General features: G+C 39.5%; 1 protein-coding gene and 1 pseudogene across 1 annotated transcript in view; one reads left to right on the top strand and one right to left on the bottom strand.

Annotated features, from left to right (window-relative positions):
- The window catches only part of GUCY1A2 (guanylate cyclase 1 soluble subunit alpha 2), a 485,319-nt gene that overhangs the window by 310,924 nt on the left and 155,061 nt on the right, over positions 1–19,334 (top strand). The gene's annotated exons all lie outside the window — the stretch shown is intronic.
- On the bottom strand, positions 1,691–18,392 carry LOC114118342 (kinesin-like protein KIF11; annotated as a pseudogene).

Consider the following 19,334-nt stretch of genomic DNA (forward strand, 5'->3'; position numbering starts at 1 on the left):
TAAGAATAGTTATTCAGGGTAGAGATAAAAGAAACTTGGACTAGAGTGGAGGGCAAAAGTGATAAAACCAACAGGTCTGCATTGGACAAGGAGAACAAAGGAATCAAAGGTCTGGTTAGAACCATGTGTCTAGATGAGAAAGATCAGGGTGGAGATAAAGGGGGTTAGGGTGAAGAGTTCCATTTTGGATAGGTTCATCTAGATGCTGTTGAGCCATCTAAGAGGACATATCAGTAGACAACCAGCTATGCAGGGTGAGATGACCATTCATCTAAGCTGTAGATGTGTCAGTTCCTTGGGGAAGAAGGTAGGTTAATAAGCAGAGGAACAGTTAAGGAGGCCTGCAAAATTTCCACCCCATCTGGCCATCATCATATCATCATTTAGGAAACTACAAAGATACCTAGGTTCCTGTGGGCTAAGTTAAGTTCCCAGAGCCGAGTATAGCACAGGCCCATGATTCTTTTATTTCCTGGGTTTGCAACCCACATCTAATCTGGTTGAGTAACTGTAAACACTGCCAAAAAGCCCAGAGTACTCCTATGGAAGCAGGCAGTCACTGCACGCAAGAGGAGCCAGATAGAGTCGCCAGCAGGAAGTTGTAGGCTGACAGCCACGGGTGTTTGCGCAACCTCCTTGAGAGGCCTGCAGGATGCTGGTCCACGTAGATTGAGCCTGCAACAGCTACTGCAGGACCGTGGTTGGAAAACACAAATATGACCTTGCTTTCTTGCTTGGAATCATTTGGCAAGGATGAGTTGTCATCACTCAAAGATAAATTCATAGTCCTAAAGTAACATTCAGTCTCTTTTTCATCATGATTTAGTACCCATGGTAGCCTTAACATTTCCTAATTATTCTTCCAGATGATTCTGGATGCTTCCTCTGAGAAAGGGGCTTGCTTTGGGCCTCTCTTTTCTGTGCTTCCACAGCACTATCTTACAATTATCTAATATAATTTACAATCACAGCTAGGTTTCCAGAGCTTTTACATGGTCATTCTAGCCTAAACTATTTACCCTCACCAGCTCATTAATTTTCACACAACTGTCTGAGACAGTTGCTATCAGTCCCATTGTGCAGATGAGGAAACTCTGGCCTAGAGATGTTCATTCACTACTCAGGGACAGTCTCCCACTAGACTACGAGTTCCAGGCTGGCACCGATGGACCAGCCATTTGCTTTTCCATAGGCCACGCCCTGGGGCAGGGTCTGGTGATGAAACTGTGTCCCATGGTACTTTGCACGCCAGTGCTGCCATTGACCCAGCCAGTCGGCTCCTTTATAAAAGTGAGGCGCTGAGTGGTTGCTAGGTTTCTTGGGCTTGGAAGAGAGACTAGGTTTGTGACTGGAAGGCTCGGGCTAGTGCAGGCCAGACGCCACAATCAGTCATGGTTCCTGGGCGATAGTGATTTCCACGGGCACGCCAGCATCAGACAGGGGAGGAGGGCACCCAGGTCCATGCCAGCTGCCAAGCCACTCCATGCCCCATGGCACCCAAGTCCGTGACCCGGCCTTCTTAGGGGACAGTTGTGGCATCTCAGCCAAATTCATCTGTGAAGAAGAAAGATGAAATGGGAAAGAACATCCAAGTGGTGGTAAGATGCAGATAGGGTGAGCTTGCAGGGTTCCAAGCCCTGGGCTTTGCTGCCAGGCTCCTTCCTACATGGTCCTAGGAGAGGGATTTTGTTTACAATTTTCTGAAGGAGCCAGACCTTCCTGTTTCATAGTTTCCTGTGTTAATCAATTCCTGAAGTACAGTTTTACTTTCTGCTGCTAACGACTATTCTTTCAATATTGTATTAGACATCTGAGAAACAAGTGTACACACATTTTCTGGAATCGATGTGAGAGATCCAAGTGCTGCTGCAGTAATAGTGTCTAATGCAGAGACACTGAACATCAGCAGGGTACCAAATGAGGTCTTGTGAACTTCTAGCATGGCCTTTTGTTTCGTGCTGCCATCCTTAATTAATTCTTCCATATTATTAAACAGACTATTCAAGTTTTTGCCAAAAACATCTTGAGCTTCTTTATTATGCTGATCAACTGCCTTCTTATGATCCAGTTTAGAATGGAGACAAATACATCTTTTGTAGTTTCTTTGACTGTGTTAAGCAACCTGTTGGCAGCATCATGAAGTCTCTCTTCAGTACTTTCCAAAGCTGAGCTGATATATTCTTCTTCAACAAGCTGTAATTTCGTTTCCTGCAAATGTTGTTGAGTGGTTTCAAGTTCCAGTGTCTTACTTTGCAGGTCAGATTTGCATTGATTAAGTTCATTTTTAATATCCATAAACAATTCTGTAACCCTATTTAGCTTTTCCTCAACAGTAGCAATTTTTTCAGCCAATTCTACAATTTCTTCTTCTTGAACAGTTAGTTTTCCACTCATAGCTCTAAAATTTTCTTCAGAAATGTACACTCCATTTTTTTTCAAGAGTTGCAGCAAGATCCCATTTCAGACACTCTATCTCTTCTGTATATTCATTAATTAGAGCTTTCTTGGTGAGTTTCTGGTTAACCTCAGGCTTATTGAGTATATTCTTTGCTCTATGAGCATATTCCAATGTACTCAGAGTTTCCTCCAGATTGAGAGATGCAGGAGAAACTGTTGCAATGATAGATGTTCTTGTATGTCCCCCAAGAGAGTCCTGGAGGATTCTAGTCAGTTTAGATTCTTGATAAGGAACGTGAAGTGTTCTTTCTACAAGAGCAGTAATAATCCTTCCCAGAGTCAACAGGGACTGATTGATATTTCCAGCTTCCTGAGATCTCTTGTCAACTGCTCCAGAATGGCCAATGTTCTCACTGCGTGCAAGATCAACCAACTTTCCAATTTTAACAAGCTCCTCTCCATCAACTGTAGTTTCTTTCATGTGTATTGTAACAAAGAAAACTGAGTGGGATCGACTAGAGTAGACATTCATCAAAGTTGCTGCAGCTGTCTTTTTTGCTGCTCCCTTCTCCAGAATTTGATAGACTTCATCCTTGTTGTGTACTGTAATTTCTTCTAAACCTTTGATTATCACTCCCCTCTTGTTACGGGGATCATCAAACATCTGCAGTCTCTCAGAAACATAAGAAGATGAATTAAGGAGATCAAAGAGCTGTTAATTGTAGATTTCCAATAGCAACACTTTCATTGAAAATTTAGTACCATTATCAGTAAGTTTCTCAAAAATCTGATGAAGACTATGTGGAATTATACCAACCAAAGGATCCTCCTCCCAAGTATACACTTCCTTAGGGGACCTTTCACCTTCCATTGTAAAGGTTTTTCCAGTGCCAGTTTGGCCATATGCAAAAATAGTGCAATTATAGCCCATAATAACTTCATCCAGAATTGGACAAACAACACTTCAGTAAACATCAATTTGTTTAGTACTTGCTCCAAAAACCATATCGAAAGTGTATGTTTTACTTGAGCTTTTGTCCGCCAGTCCTCCAGTTCGAACTTCCTTCCACACATAATCACATTCTACTACCAAATGGGCATTAGCTTTCCACTCTGCCAGATTAAATGGTCTGGGTTGCCTCTGCACAGCCTACAAGCCCCTCTGCATTCGACTTCCAGGAAACCAGATGACCATCGGGTCTCCGTCTCTCTTCTGCCTTTTCTAAATCCAGCTTGTACATCTGGAAGTTCTTGGTTCACTATTGAAGCCCTAACTTGAAGAATTTTGAGCATTACTTTACTATGCAAATAGCTTCGTCTTATACCTAAATTTTAACAGGCCTAAATGGGGTCTAGAGATCTAATTTTTAACAAGTACTATTTAGGTGATTCTTATTCTGCTGATTCTGAATTTTTGCATTCGAAAGACTTGCTTAATGGACAGTTTCATCCTCAATGAAAAAATTGGATGAATTTAGGGCTTCAGCTAAGACATCCTTGTTGAAGATAGTAGAGTAGAAGGACATTCACTCATCTCTTCCTGTAAGAGCACTAAAATCACAGCTAGCTGTTGAAAGACCATCAACAGGAGGACATGCAACCCACCAAAAAGTGATACCCCATGCCCAAAGACAAAAGAGGAGCTGCAGGAGGATGGTAGGGGGTGAAATCATTATAAAATCAAACCTCATACCCATTGTGGGGAAAGAGGAAACCCACAAACTAGAGAGCAATAATTCCAAAGAAGTTTTCTTAATATTGTGAAGGTTCTGAGCCCAATATCAGGCTTCCCAGCGAAGAAATCTGGCAAAAAGGCTAGGAATCTACAGAGAACCTGACTTTGAAGATCAGTGCAATTTGATTTCAGGACTTCCCAGAACTGGTGGAGAGACCCTGCTCTTGGAGGACACAAGCAAAACATTGTGCACACCAGGACCCAGAGGAAAGGAGCAATGACCCTACAGAAGACTGTACCATACCTACCTGCTAGTGTTGGAGAATCTTCTCTGGAGGTGTTGGTTGACAGTGGCTCACCATGGGAATGGGGACCTTGAAAGCAGCAGTCCTGAGTGGTGCCCCTTGGATGAGCCTTCTTCCCTATGGACTCCAGGGCTGGTTTGCCTCAGGACAAACAAATGACAAGGAAGGAGAGCAGCCCCATCTATCAGCAGACAATTGTATTAAAGTTTTATTAAGCATTACCCTGCCCACCAGAGCAACACCTAGTTTTACCACCGCCAAGTCCCACCTATCAGTAAGCTTGCACAAGCCTCTTAGCCTCGTCCACCAGAGGGCAGACAGAAGAAGCAAGAACTACAATCCCACATCTTCCTGATGAAAACTACAATCACAGAAAGTTAATAAAATGAAAATGCAGAGGATTTCTCCCAGATGAAAGAACAAGATAACCCCCCCCCAAAAAAAAAAAAAAACCTAAATGGAATGGAGATATAAGACCTTCCAGAAAAAGAATTCAGAATAATGATAGTAAAGATGATCCATTATGTCAGAAAAATAATGGCTACAATGCAGGAAAAGTTTACCAAATACCTAGAAGAACTAAGTAAGAAACAAACAGATGAACAATATAATAGAAGGGATCAGTAGCAGAATAACTAGGCATAAGAACAGATAAGTGATCTGGAAGACAGGATGGTGGAAATTATTGCCTCAAATCTGAATACAGAAAAAATGATGTAAAGAAGACATCCTAAGAGACCTCTGGGACAACATTAAATACACCAGCATTCACATTAAAGTGTTCCTAGAAGAAGAGAGAAAGGAACCCAGAAAATATTTGAAGAAATAATAGCTGAAAACTTCTCTAACATGGGAAAGGGAATAGTCAATTAAGTTCATGAAGTGCAGAGAGTCCCTGACATGATAAACTGAAGGAGGAAGACGCCAAAAACATAGTAATCAAACTTGGGAGTTTCTTGGGTTTTTTATTTTTTTGGAAAAAAGAAGATAAAGATAAAAATATAATATTAAAAGCAAAAAGGGGTAAGTGACAAATAACATACAGTGGAGTTCCCATACTGTTATCAGCGCATTTCTCAACAGAAATGCTATAAACCAGAAGGAAATGGCATAATATATCTAAAGGGATGAAAGTGAAGAACCTACACCAGGAATACTCTACCAAACAAGACCCTTGTTCAGATATGATGGATAAATCAAAAGCTTAACAAAAAAGCAAAAGTTAAGAGAATTCAGCACCACCAAACAAGCTTTACAGCAAATGCTAAAGGAAACAAAAGAGGAGGAAGAGACCTACAAAAAATAAACCCCAAACAATTAAGAAATAATAATAGGATCATACATATTGATGATTACCTTAAACTACCTTAAAGGTAAATGGATTTCCTTAAATACAAATGGATTAAATGCACCAACCAAAAGACATAGACTGGCTGGGTAGATACAAAAGCAAGATTATATATGCTGTCTGCAAGAGACCCACCCACCTTAGAAGGAGGGACACTTGCATACTGAAAATAATGGAATGGGAGAAGGTATTTCATGCAAATGGAAATCAAAACAAAGCTGCAGTAGCAATATTCATATCAGAAAAAATAGACTTTCAAATAAAAATGGTTATACAAGACAAGGGCACTACATAATGACCAAAGGTTCAAGCCAATAAGAAGATATAACAATAATAAATATATATGTACCAAGCATAAGGGTACCTCAGTATCTAAGGCAAAAAAAAGAAAAAAAGAAAAAAGAAAAAAAAGAAAAAAAACACTATAAAATGAGAAATCAACAGTAACACAATAATAGTGGGAGATCTTAACAACCCACCTTCATCAATGATCAGATCATCCAGAGGGAAAATTAATGAGGAAACACAGGCCTTATATGACACGTTAGAACAATTGGACTTAACTGAAATTTGTAAAGTATTCCAATCAAAAACAGCTGACTACATATTCTTCTCAAATGCACATGAACATTTTCCAGGATTGAACACATGCTGGGCCAAAAGGAAAGCCTTTGCCAATCTGAAATATTTGAAATCATGTCAAGCATCTGTTCTAGTCACAATGCTATGAGATTAGAAATAAACTAGAAGGAAAAAAATATAAAAAACAGAAACGTATGATGGCTAAACCATATGCTACTAAACAACCAGTGAATCACTGAAGAAATCAAAGAGGAAATTAAAAAAATACCTAGAGACAAATAAAAGTGAGAACACAGAAGTCCAAATCCTATGGAATGCAGCAAAAGAAGTTCTAAGAGGGAAGTTTATAACAATACAATCTTACCTCTGGAAACAAGAAAAATCTCAAATAGACAACCTAAACTTATACCTAACAAATAGAGAAGAAAAAAGCAAAACTTTAAGTTAGTAAAAGGAAAGAAATCATAAAGGTCAGAGCAGAAATAAATGAAATAGAGGCCAAGAAAGCAATCTCAAAGGTCAATGAAACTAAAAGCTGGTTCTTTGGAAAGGTAAATACAATTTATAAACCTTTAGCCTGACTCATTAAGAATAAAGGGAAAGGACTCAAATAAATTAGAAATGGAAAAATAAGTTACAACCGACTCCACAGAAATACAAAGGATCATAAGAGACTACTATGATCAACTGTATACCAATAAAATGGACAAATGGAAGAAATTGACAAATTTTTAGAAAGGTGCACTCTCTCAAGACTGAACCGTGAAGAAATAGAAAATATGAACAGACCAATCACAAGCACTGAAACTGTGATTTTAAAACTCCCAACAAACAAAAGTCCAGGACCTTATGGCTTCATAGGCAAATTCTATGAAATATTTAGAGAAGAGTTAACAACTATCCTTCTGAAACTGTTCCAAAATATGCAGAGAAAAGAAAACTTCCAAATTCATTCTTTAAGGCCACCATCACCCTGATCCTAAAGCCAGACAAAGATTTTATATATATATATATATATATATATATATATATATATATATATATATATATATCAAAACAAAGCTCAGCATTTATGATTAAAAAATATATATCTCCAGAAACTGGACATAGAGGGAACATGCATGCATGCATGCTGAGTTTCTTCAGTCTTGTCCGACTCTTTGTGACCCATGGACAGTAGCCTGCCAGGATTCTCCAGGCAAGAAGGCTGGAGTGGGTTAGAGGGAACATAACTCAACATAAGAAAAATTCCATATAAACCAGACCTACAGCTAACATTTGACTCAATGGTGAAAAGCTGAAAGCATCCCCTCTAAGTAAGAAAACAAGGATGTCCACTGTCACCACCATCACTCAGCATAGTTTTCAAAGTCCAAGCTTCAGTAGTCAGAGAAGAAAAGAAGTAAAGGGAATCCATATTGAAAAGAAGTTGAACTGTCACTGTTTGCAATTGACATACTATACATAGAAAAAGTGAAAGTGAAGTCACTCAGTCGTGTCCGACTCTTTGCCACCCCATGGACTGTAGCCTATCAGGTTCTTCCATCCATGGGATTTTCCAGGCAAGAGTGCTGGAGTGGATTGCCATTTCCTTCTCGAGGGGATCTTCTGGACCCAGGAATCGAACCCGGGTCTCCCTCATTGCAGGCAGACGCTTTACCGTCTGAGCCACCAGGAAAGCTTACTATACATAGAAGATCTTTAAAATGCTACCAGGAAATTACTTGAACTCATCATTTAATTTGGCGAAATTGAAGGCTACAAAATTAATACACAGAAATCTGTTGCATTTATATATACAAATAATTAAAGATCAGAAAGAAAATTCAAGAAAAATCCCACTTATCATGACATAAAAAAGAATAAAATAGGAATAAATCTACCTGGGGCTTCTCCAGTGGCTCAACAGTGAAGAATTTGCTGCAGTGCAGTAGCCACAGGAGCCGTGGGTTCTATATCTGGGTCAGGAAGAACTCCTGGAAGAGGGCATGGCAACCCAGTATTCTTGCCTGGAGAATCCCATGGACAGAGGAGCCTGGAAGGCTACAGTCCACAGGGCCACATAGAGTCAAACATGACTGAAGTGACTTAGCATAGCACAGCACAAATTTACCTAAGGGTATGAAGACCTATACTCTGATAATTATAAGATGCTGATGAAGGAAAACACACAGATGGAAAGATACACCATGTACATGGATTGGTAGAATCAATATTGTCAAAGTTACTATACTACACAAGGCAATCTTCAGATTCAGTGCAATCCCTATCAAATTAGCAATGACATTTTCTCCTCCCTACTGTACCCAATTTTCCATGAAATTGCCCAGATACTACTTGAACATTCTCGGGGATGATATTCTAAAAGAAAGTCTAAAGAAATTATTTTAAATAATCTAAAGCTAAAATAATGTAATTTATAATCTAAGAAGTTTATTTATATCATCTTTATTTCTGGAATAATGTAGGGACTTTGATTATAAAGTGTTGAGAAAATATACTGAGATAGATAAATTTAAAGTTAGATAAAAGCAAATATAATGTGTGGGATAGCAGTTGTTATATAATATTTTTGGTATTTAAGCCTTCTCTTTTATTTTCAGAGAAGGATGTAAGATTTTTCTGACATTTGCATAAGCACTATCTTTTCCATCTCCAAACTTAGTTTAGTCATCTTTATTTTTATTTAATGTCATTTAAGAACAGGTTAGAGATACTGAAAGTAAATGAGATGCACCATTTTAGATGTGTCTATTAAGAAAGGCTGGGATAATTATAAAAGAATACAGATCATAGTCATCTATTTGAACCGATTTTTATTGTTGCTGCTGTTATGTTTATAGTGTCTACTTGTTTAACTGTAACTCAAGACAAGAGCCTAAAAAGCAAGTTAATTGGTATATAATTCTTTTACTTTCCCTGCTCCTTGTGAAAACAAAGTTGACATTGTTTTGAAGAGAATCCAGTAACATTTTTTCACAAGTATTCAGTTCCGCTGAGCCTGTATGGATCTGACTGATGAGAAGGAAGAGGAGAAAAGAATTGAGCTTTAATGGAAAGCTGCATTGCTAAGGTGTTTCATCCAAGATTTTCAGGTGAAAATGTGAAATATATCTTCAAGGAAAGAAAAACATCACAAGGATGTATTACTTGCACTTTACATACATCTATTTATTTGAAAACTTTTGAATGATTACATATCCATTCGTGTTCTCATTAATACTAGTTACCAAGTATTTCTGACCCTTCTCTGGGCACAAGGTTGGTTGCATTTCCCCATCTTCTTTCTGTTAAAAATGGTCATGATATAACTTACTGTTGTAAATTAATCATGAGAAAAGCTATATTTGTCACATTTGGGAGAAAACTATAAGAGCTAGTGTACAATCAGAACCTCTTTTCTTCAGCAATGGCAACCAACTTCAGATGAGGAGGTTCTCTTAGTATTATCCCTGGAGAGAAGAAATGTAGCCCCAGATTTCTCTCCTCTACCCCAATTCTTTAACCCGCATGAATATGCACCATCAATCAGAAATAAACCTTTGTTATTTTAGTACATTATGATTTGAAGGTTGTATTGACACTGAAGCATAACCTAGGTTGGCATGATGAAAAAAAACATCATTTATATATATATTTTTCTTTATGGTGGGTGTCTAAGAATAATTGTGGGACTTGCCTTGTGATGAAGAATCCACCTGCTAATGCAAAGGACATGAGTTTAAGCCCTGGTCCAGGAAAATCCCACATGCAAGTAAGCCTGTGGACAGAAACTACTGAAGCCCACACACACAGAGCCTGTGATCCACAACAAGAAAAAACCACTGTAGTGAGAAGCCTGAGTACCACAATGAAGCATAAACCCTGCTTGTCAGAACTAGAGAAAGCCCATGTGCAGCAATGAAGACCCAGCAAGGCCATAAATAAATAATCTTTTTAGAGTAATTTTGAGAATTTCATATATGAATATAGGTTTTTTTTAATGTCTATCTTAAACCAAGTTCTTGATCCTATTATATCTGATAGCCAGTATGACTTTAAATATTTGGAAACTAAATATTATGAAATCTTACATGATCACGTATTGACTTTGATGTGAATTTCTTATATTTATGTTGTGCACTTCATTGGATTTATTTGTTATATCATTCTGTAACATATTAGTTTATCTCATCCATACTATTACAAGCTATATGCCTCAGACGAAAGTACAACATATACCTAACTAATCTTTATTTATTCCTGTGTTACAAATTCTAGAAATACACATTTAGATGCTGATAAGTTTGATGATGATAGAGACTCCAAAAAGAGATCATACTCCAGCAACATGCATGTTCAGAATGACTGCAGAGCAATTCAATTTATACAAATAATTTACTGCCTATATGTTCTAATATTTGAAAATCAGAAGTAAGTTTATAATTATATAACTAACAGCATTCTAGGCTTTTTAATTGTATAGAAATACAAAGGTATGAGATAAATGTGGTGGTTAACAAAAGACATGGAGTTTTTAAGGGAAAATGGTAAATGGCCACTCTTCCTGAGTGAGAGTTCTTTGGTGGAAATATATTTTAGTGTTTAGGATAAAACTTTTGCTGACTCACACTGCATCATCTCTCTGTTCTTATCATACAATCTTAATTTCCATTTTCTAGCATCAGATAATGGATCTTGAAGTGAAGATTCAGAAATTCATTATAGGTCCAAGGGTATCTGAATCATTTTTTATGCATATTTCCTGAATGATTCTGAAAATCAAGTGATAATTTTGGTATCCCTATTTCATGAGATTCATGTTCCTTTAAATGTAATAGAATTTAATGCAATAAAGCTTTTTAATGTTAAAGTGTTAGGATGCATTCATATGAAATCTATATATTCCTATTAAGGGTAAAGAAGATCCCCTGGAGAAGGAAATGGCAACCCATTCCAATATTCTTGCCTGGGAAATCCCATGAAGAGAGGAGCCTGGCAGCTACAGTCTATGGGGTCTCAAAGAGTAGGACACAATTAGCAACTAAACAACGGTAACAGCAAAATTAAATCTTACCCAATAGAATATATTGTAATTCTTATCATAATAGAAGCATCTCCAGTAATTTAGAGGTAACTTTTATCATACCCAGATCTCCGCTGCACACAAGACTAATTGGTGTTTATAAAATAAATGGGGCAAATGAGCAAATAATTGGAATAACTTATTTTAATTATATTTTGTTTTTAAATTTAATAATTATAATTTTAAAATTATATTGTGCATTGTAGTTTATCATTTATAATTATGTGTTATTTTAATTATATTTAATAGTTCAGTATGCTTCCCTGAGAATTCCATGAACAGTATGAAAAGGCAAAAATATATGACACTGAAAGATGAACTCCTCAGATTGGTAGGTGCCCAATATGGTACTGAAGTGGAGAAATAGCTCCAGAAAGAATGAAGAGGCTGAGCCAAAGTGAAAAAAATGCCCAGTTGTGGAAGTGACTGGTGATGGAAGTAAACTACGATGCTGTAAAGAACGACATTGCATAGGAACCTGGAATGTTGGGTGCATTAGTCAAGGGAAATTGAAAGTGATCAACCAAGAGATGGTAAGAGTGAATATTGACATTTTAGGAATCAGTGAACTAAAATGGATTGGAATCAGTTCAGTTCAGTTGCTCAATCATGGCTGACTCTTTGTGACCCCATGAACTGAAGCATGCCAGGCCTCTTGTCCATCTCCAACTCCCAGAGCCTACCTCAAATCATGTCCATTGAGTCAGTGATGCCATACAACCATCTTATCCTCTTTTGTCCCCTTCTCCTTCTGCCCTCAATCTTTCCCAGCATCAGGGTCTGTTCTAATGAGTCAGCTCTTCACATCAGGTAGCCAAAGTATTGGAGTTTCAGCTTCAACATCAATCCTTCTAATGAAAACCCAGGACTGATCTCCTTTAAGATGCACTGGTTGGATCTCTTTGCAGTCCAAGGGACTCTCAAGAGTCTTCTAAAACACCATACTTCAAAAGCATCAATTCTTTGGTGCTCAGCTTTCTTTATACTCCAACTATCACATACACATATGACTACTGGAAAAACCATAGCCTTGACTAGTTGGACATTTGTTGGCAAAGTAATGTCTCTGCTTTTTAATATGCTGTCTAGGTTGGTCATAACTTTCCTTCCAAGGACTAAGTGTCTTTTAATTTCGTGGCTGCAATCACCATTTACAGGGATTTTGAAACCCCCCAAAATAAAGTCAGCCACTCTTTCCGCAGTTTCTCTGTCTATTTGCCATGAAGTTATGGGACCAGATGCCATGATCTTAGTTTTCTGAATGTTGAGCTTTAAACCAACATTTTTACTCTCCTCTTTCACCTTCATCAAGAGGCTCTTTAGTTCTTCTTCACTTTCTGCCATAAGGGCGGTGTCAACTGCATATCTGAGGTTATAGATATTTCTCCCAGCAACCTTGATTCCAGTTTGTGCTTCATCCAGTCCAGCGTTTCTCATGATGTACTCTGCATAAAAGTTGAATAAGCAGGGTGACAATATATAGCCGTGACACACTCCTTTTCCTATTTGGAACCAGTCTCTTGTTCCATGTCCAGTTCTAAATGTTGCTTCCTGACCTGCATACAGGTTTCTCAAGAGGCAAGTCAGGTAGTCTTGTATTCCCATCTCTTTCAGTATTTTCCACAGTTTATTGTGATCCACACAGTCAAAGGCTTTGCTTTGGCATAGTCAATAAAGCAGAAATAGATGTTTTTCTGGAAATCTCTTGCTTTTTTGATGATCCAGCAGATGTTGGCCATTTCATCTCTGATTCCTCTGCCTTTTCTAAAACCAGCTGGAACATCTGGAAGTTCATAGTTCACGTATTGCTGAAGCCTGGCTTGGATAATTTTGAGCATTACTTTACTAGCGTGTGAGAGGAGTGCAATTGTGTGGTAGTTTGAGCATTCTTTGGCATTGCCTTTCTTTGGGATTGAAATGAAAACTGACCTTTTCCAGTCCTGTGGCCACTGCTGAGTTTTCCAGATTTGCTGGCATATTGAGTGCAGCACTGTCACAGCATCGTCTTTTAGGATTTGAAACAGCTCCACTGGAATTCCATCACCTCCACTAGCTTTGTTCATAGTGATGCTTCGTAAGACCCACTTGACTTTACATTCCAGGGTGTCTGGGTCTAGGTGAGTGATCACACCATCATGATTAACTGGGTCGTGAAGATCTTTTTTGTACACTTCTGTGTATTCTTGCCACGTCTTCTTAATATCTTCTGTTTCTGTCAGGTCCAGACCATTTCTATCCTTTATCGAGCCCATCTTTGCAGGAAATGTTACCTTCGTGTCTCTAATTTTCTTGAAGAGATCTCTAGTCTTTCCCATTCTATTGTTTTCCTCTATTTCTTTTCATCGATCACTGAGGAAGGCTTTCTTATCTCTCCTTACTATTTTTTGGAACTCTGCATTCAAATTGGTATATCTTTGCTTTTCACTTCTCTTCTTTTCACAGCTATTTGTAATGCCTCCCCAGATAGCCATTTGGCTTTTTTGCATTTCTTTTCCTTGGAGATGGTCTTGATCCCTGTCTCCTGTACAATGTCACGAACCTCTTTCCATAGCTCATCAGGCACTCTGTCTATCAGATATAGTCCCTTAAATATATTTCTCACTTCCGCTGTATAATGATAAGGGATTTGATTTCGGTAATACCTAAATGGTGTAGTGGTTTTCCCCACTTTGTAAGTCTGAATTTGGCAATAAGGAGTTCATGATCTGAGCCACAGTCAGTTCATGTTCTGGTTTTTGCTAACTGTATAAACTTCTCTGTCTTTGGCTGCAAAGAATATAATCAATTTGATATTGGTGTTGGCCACCTGGTGATGTCCATGTGTAGAGTCTTCTCTTGTGGTGTTGGAAGAGGTTGTTTGCTATGACCAGTGAGTTCTCTTGGCCAAACTCTATTAGTCTTTGCCCTGCTTCATTCTATACTCCAAGGCCAAATTTGCCTGTTACTCCAGGTGTTTCTTGACTTCCTACTTTTGCATTCCAGTTCCCTATAATGAAAAGGACATCTTTTTTGGGGTGGTAGTTCTAAAAGGTCTTGTAGGTCTTCATAGAACCGTTCAACTTCAGCTTCTTCAGCATTACTGGTCAGGGCATAGATTTGGATTACTGTGATATTGAATGGTTTGCCTTGGACATGAACAGAGATCATTCTGTTGTTTTGAGATTGCAACCAAGTACTGCACCTCAGACTCTTTTGTTGACTGTGATGGCTACTCTATTTCTTCTAAGGGATTCCTGCCCACAGTAGTAGATATAATGGTCATCTGAGTAAAATTCACCCATTCCAATCCATTTTAGTTTGCTGATTCCTAGAATGTCAACGTTCACTCTTGCTATCTCTTGTTTGACCACTTCCAGTTTACCTTGATTCATCCACCTAACATTCCAGGTTCCTATGCAATATTGTTCTTTACAGCATTGGACCTTGCTTCTATCACTAGTCACATCTACAACTGAGTGTTATTTTTGCTTTGGCTCCACTTCTTCATTCTTTCTGAAGTTATTTCTCCACTGATCTCCAGTAGCATATTGGGCACTTACTGACCTGGGGAGTTCATCTTTCGGTGTCCTATCTTTTGCCTTTTCATACTGTTCATGGGGTTCTCAAGGCAAGAATACTGAAGTGGTTTGCCATTCCCTTCTCCAGTGGACCACATTCTGTCAGACCTCTCCACCATGACCTGTCCCTCTTGGGTGGCCCCACACCGCATAGCCTAATTTCTTTGAGTTAGACAAGGCTGTGGTCCGTGTGATCAGATTGGCTAGTTTTCTGTGATTGTGATTTCAATCTGGCTGCACTCTGATGTCCTCTCTCAGCCCCTACCTTCTTACTTGGGTTTCTCTTACCTTGGACATGGGGTATCTCTTCACGGCTCCTCCAGCAAAGCACAGCCGCTGCTCTTTACCTTGGAAGTGGGGTATGTCCTCATGGCCACTGATCCTGACCTTGGACATGGGGTCCAAGGGGTCCTCTCTGCCACTCACTGCTCTTGCACCACCCAACCACCGCTAGCCACTCCTGTGCCACAGCCACGACTCACCAGAATAGGACTGGAATAGGCGAATTTAATTCAGGTGACCATTATACCTACTACTGTGGGAAAGAATACCTCAGAATAAATGGAGTAGCTCTCATAGTCAATGAAGGAGTCCTAAATGCAGTACTTCAGTGTAATCTCAAAGGCAACCAAATGATCTCTGTTCATTTCCAAGGCAAACCATTCAATATCACAGTAATCCTAGTCTATGCCCCCAACCACTAATGCTGAAGAAGCTGAAGTTGAACGGTTCTGTGAAGACCTACAAGAACTTCTAGAGCTAACATGAAAAAAAGATGTCCATTTCATCACAGGAGAATGGAATGCAAAAGTAGGAAGTCAAGAGATACCTGGAGTAACAGGCAAGTTTGGTCCTGGAGTATGAAATGAAGCAGGGCAAAAGCTGGCAGAGTTTTGCCAGGACAATGCACTGGTGCTAGTAAACGCCCTCTTCCAACAATGCAAGAGATGACTCTACATATAGACATCACTAGATGGTCAATACAGAAATCAGAATGAGTATATTCTTTGTAGCCGAGGACAGAGAAGCTCGATACAGTCAGTAAACACAAGACCAGGAGCTGAGTGTAGCTCAGGTCATGAACTCCTTATTGGAAAATTCAGACTTAAATTGAAGAAAGTAGGGAAAACCACTAGACCATTCAGGTACGACCTAAATCAAATCCCTTGAGATTATACAGTGGGAGTGACAAATAGATTCAAGGGATTAGATCTGATAGACAGAAGGCCTGAAGAACTATGAACGGAGCTTCATAACATTGTACAGGAGGCAGTGATCAAAACCATGCCCAAGAAAAAGAAATGCAAAAATGCAAAATGGTTGTCTAAGGAGGTCTTACAAATAGCTGAGAAAAGAAGAGAAGTGAAAGGCAAAGGAGAAAGCTTTGCCATATGAATGCAGAGTTAGAAGGAATAGCAAGGAGAGATAAGAAAGCCTTCCTAAGTGATCAATGCAGAGATATAGAGGAAAACAATAGAATGGGAAAGACTAGAGATCTCTTCAAGAAAATTCGAGCTACCAAGAGAACATTTCATTCAAAGATGGGCACAATAAAGGACAGAAACAGCATGGACCTAAAAGAAGCAGAATATATTAAGAGGTGGCAAGAATACACAGGAGAACTATCCAAAATACACAGGAGAACTATCCAAAACACCCTCTTCTTGTTGGAAGAGGGTGTTTGCTATCACCAGTACATTGTCTTGGCAAAACTCTGCCAGCTTTTGCCCTGCTTCATTTTGTACTCCAGGACCAAACTTGCCTGTTACTCCAGGTATCTCTTGACTTCCTACTTTTTCATTCCAGTCTCCTATGATGAAATGGACATCTTTTTTTTTTTGGTGTTAGCTCTCTGGGTCATTATGTTAATGACCCAGATAACCATGATTGTGTGACCACTCACCTAGAGCCACTTCAAACTTCCTGGAGTGTGAAGTCAAACAGGCTTTAGGAAGCATCACTACAAACAAAGCCAGTGGAGGTAATTGGATTCCAGCTGAACTAGTTCAAATCCTAAAAGATAATGCTGTGAAAGTGCTGCACTCAATATGTCAGCAAATTTGGAAAACTCAGCAGTGGCGACAGAACTGGAAAAGGTCAGTTGTCATCTCAATCTCAATGAAAGACAATGCCAAAGAATGTTCAAACTACCACACAATTTCACTCATCTCACACTCTAGCAAAGTAATGTTCAAAATTCTCCAAGCTAGGCTTCAACAATATGTGAACTGAGAAATTCCAGATGTTCAAGCTGCATTTAGAAAAGACAGAGGAAACAGATATCAAATTGCCAACATCCACTGGATCATAGAAAAAGCAAGAGAAGAAGCTGTTCCAAGATGGTGGAGCAATAGTATGGGGAGACCACTTTCTTCCCCACAGATACACCAAAAGATCAGTTGAATGTTGAGCCACTTTCACAAAACATCTTCTGAATGGTGGCAGAGAACACCAGGCACCCAGAAAGGCAGGCCAATCTCTTCAAAAGGAAGTAGGACAAAATATAAAGACAAAAACAGAGACAGAAGATGTAGAGATGGAGACCTAACCTGGGACAGAGTTTGAAGGAGGACTAAATTTCCACACAGTAGGAAACCCTCTCACAGGTGTGTCTGTGGGGCTCTTTGGAATCTCAGAGAGCAACATAACTGGCGGGGGGGGTGGGAGGGGGAAGAACACAGAAGACGCACCTAACTTTAACTACTTGCAGTAAAGTAGCTTAGATGCTTGCATCTGGCAACAGCAAGTGGAGTCTGAACAGAAAAGTGTGGGTTCCATCATTGGTCCTTAGTGTAAGGACCACCTTTGTATGCCCTGAGGATAATCTGTAGGGCTCATGTGCCATAGCAGCCCAAACCGTGGGATTGCCGGAGACACACACAAAAAAAGTCCCTTTCCTGTGGAAGACCTAACACAGCATGGTGACCCCTGGCGCATTCACAGAATAAAGGATTGTGCATGCCCTAGTGATTACCAAAGGAAAGCAAGCCAGCTGCTGTTTAGGGCCCTCCCTCCCCAGAGGCAGAGAGGCAGGTGTACAACAGCCAGAGACAGAAGGCAAGGGGCTCCTGCAATCTCAGCCCCAGAGACTGAATCTTCCACCAAACTGTAAGCAGGCTGCGAGTTGATAATGACGTCTTCCTGGGATCCTCGATGGTTCACATCTGCCAGGAGTGTCACAGCCTGAGATTAGCTCCCCAGAGGAGACACATGGCACACCTGGGACTGTGCCCTCATGGCGCACCCAGGAAACTGTGTCACCAAGATTGGAAAGTGCGTGGATGCAAGGCCCACCTGGGACAGTGCGCTTGCCAACCACCCAGTTGCCTGACCAATTTGGACCTGGGAAGGTCACAAAACCCACAGCCCATCTGGGTCTGTGCCCTTGCAGAACACCCGAGAACCTGAGCAGCTTAGACCTGGGAAGTACATGAAACACAAGGTCCACTTGGGACAATGCCATTGCAGAGCACCCTGGAGCCTGAGCAGTGTGGACCCAGGAAATTCATGCTGCCTTGGTCTCTGGCAAGCCCAGTGTGGTCCATCCACTGTGAGCACTCTCCACACATGCCAGCGGAATTTGTTTGTAGTGACCATCTCTCTCCACAGCACAACTGAACAAGTGAGCCTAAATGAGTGACCACTTTCACCCCCTCGTGTCAGGGCAGAAATTAGACTCTGAAGAGACTTGCAAAAAGAAGAAGCCAAAATAAACAAAGAAGGGGGGACTTCTCTGGAAGTGACAGGTACAACAGATTAGAACTGCAGTTAATGTTGAGACTGTGCATTTAAGGGGCAACTATAGACCTTGAGAACAAGTACAAGCCTGAACAAGGGACTGATAGTGAACTGACACCACACAGCATCTCCAAAGACATTCCTAGTTATATTTTTACTAACATAACTTTTTAATTTAAAAAATATTTTAGTTCTTTAATACTCCTTTAACTTTCATTTTTATAGCCTACTATTTATTACCTTTCCAAAAAAAAAAAACCCTATATTTCTTAAAAAACAATTACATATATATTTTTTAATATGGGGGATCAATTTTCTTTTGTATTTATTTTATTGTATTTTTGAAACTCTAATGTCTATTCTAGGTTTTTAATCTCTGCTTTTTTATATTTGTTATCAATTTTGTACCTTTAAGAATCTAATCTTCAGTATCCATTTTCACTTAGGGATTTGATTACTGGCTTGATTGCTCTCAAAGGTCCAACAAGTCAAAGCTATGGTTTTTCCAATAGTCATGTATGGATGAGAGAGTGGGACTATAAAAAAAGCTGAGTGCAGAAGAATTGGTGCTTTTGAACTGTGGTGTTGAAGACTCTTGAGAGTCCCTTGGACTGCAAGGAGATCCAACCAGTCCATCCTAAAGGAGATCAGTCCTGGGTGTTCATTG

Source organism: Ovis aries, chromosome 15 (genome assembly GCF_016772045.2).
Source record: "Ovis aries strain OAR_USU_Benz2616 breed Rambouillet chromosome 15, ARS-UI_Ramb_v3.0, whole genome shotgun sequence".
Lineage (NCBI taxonomy): Eukaryota > Metazoa > Chordata > Mammalia > Artiodactyla > Bovidae > Ovis > Ovis aries.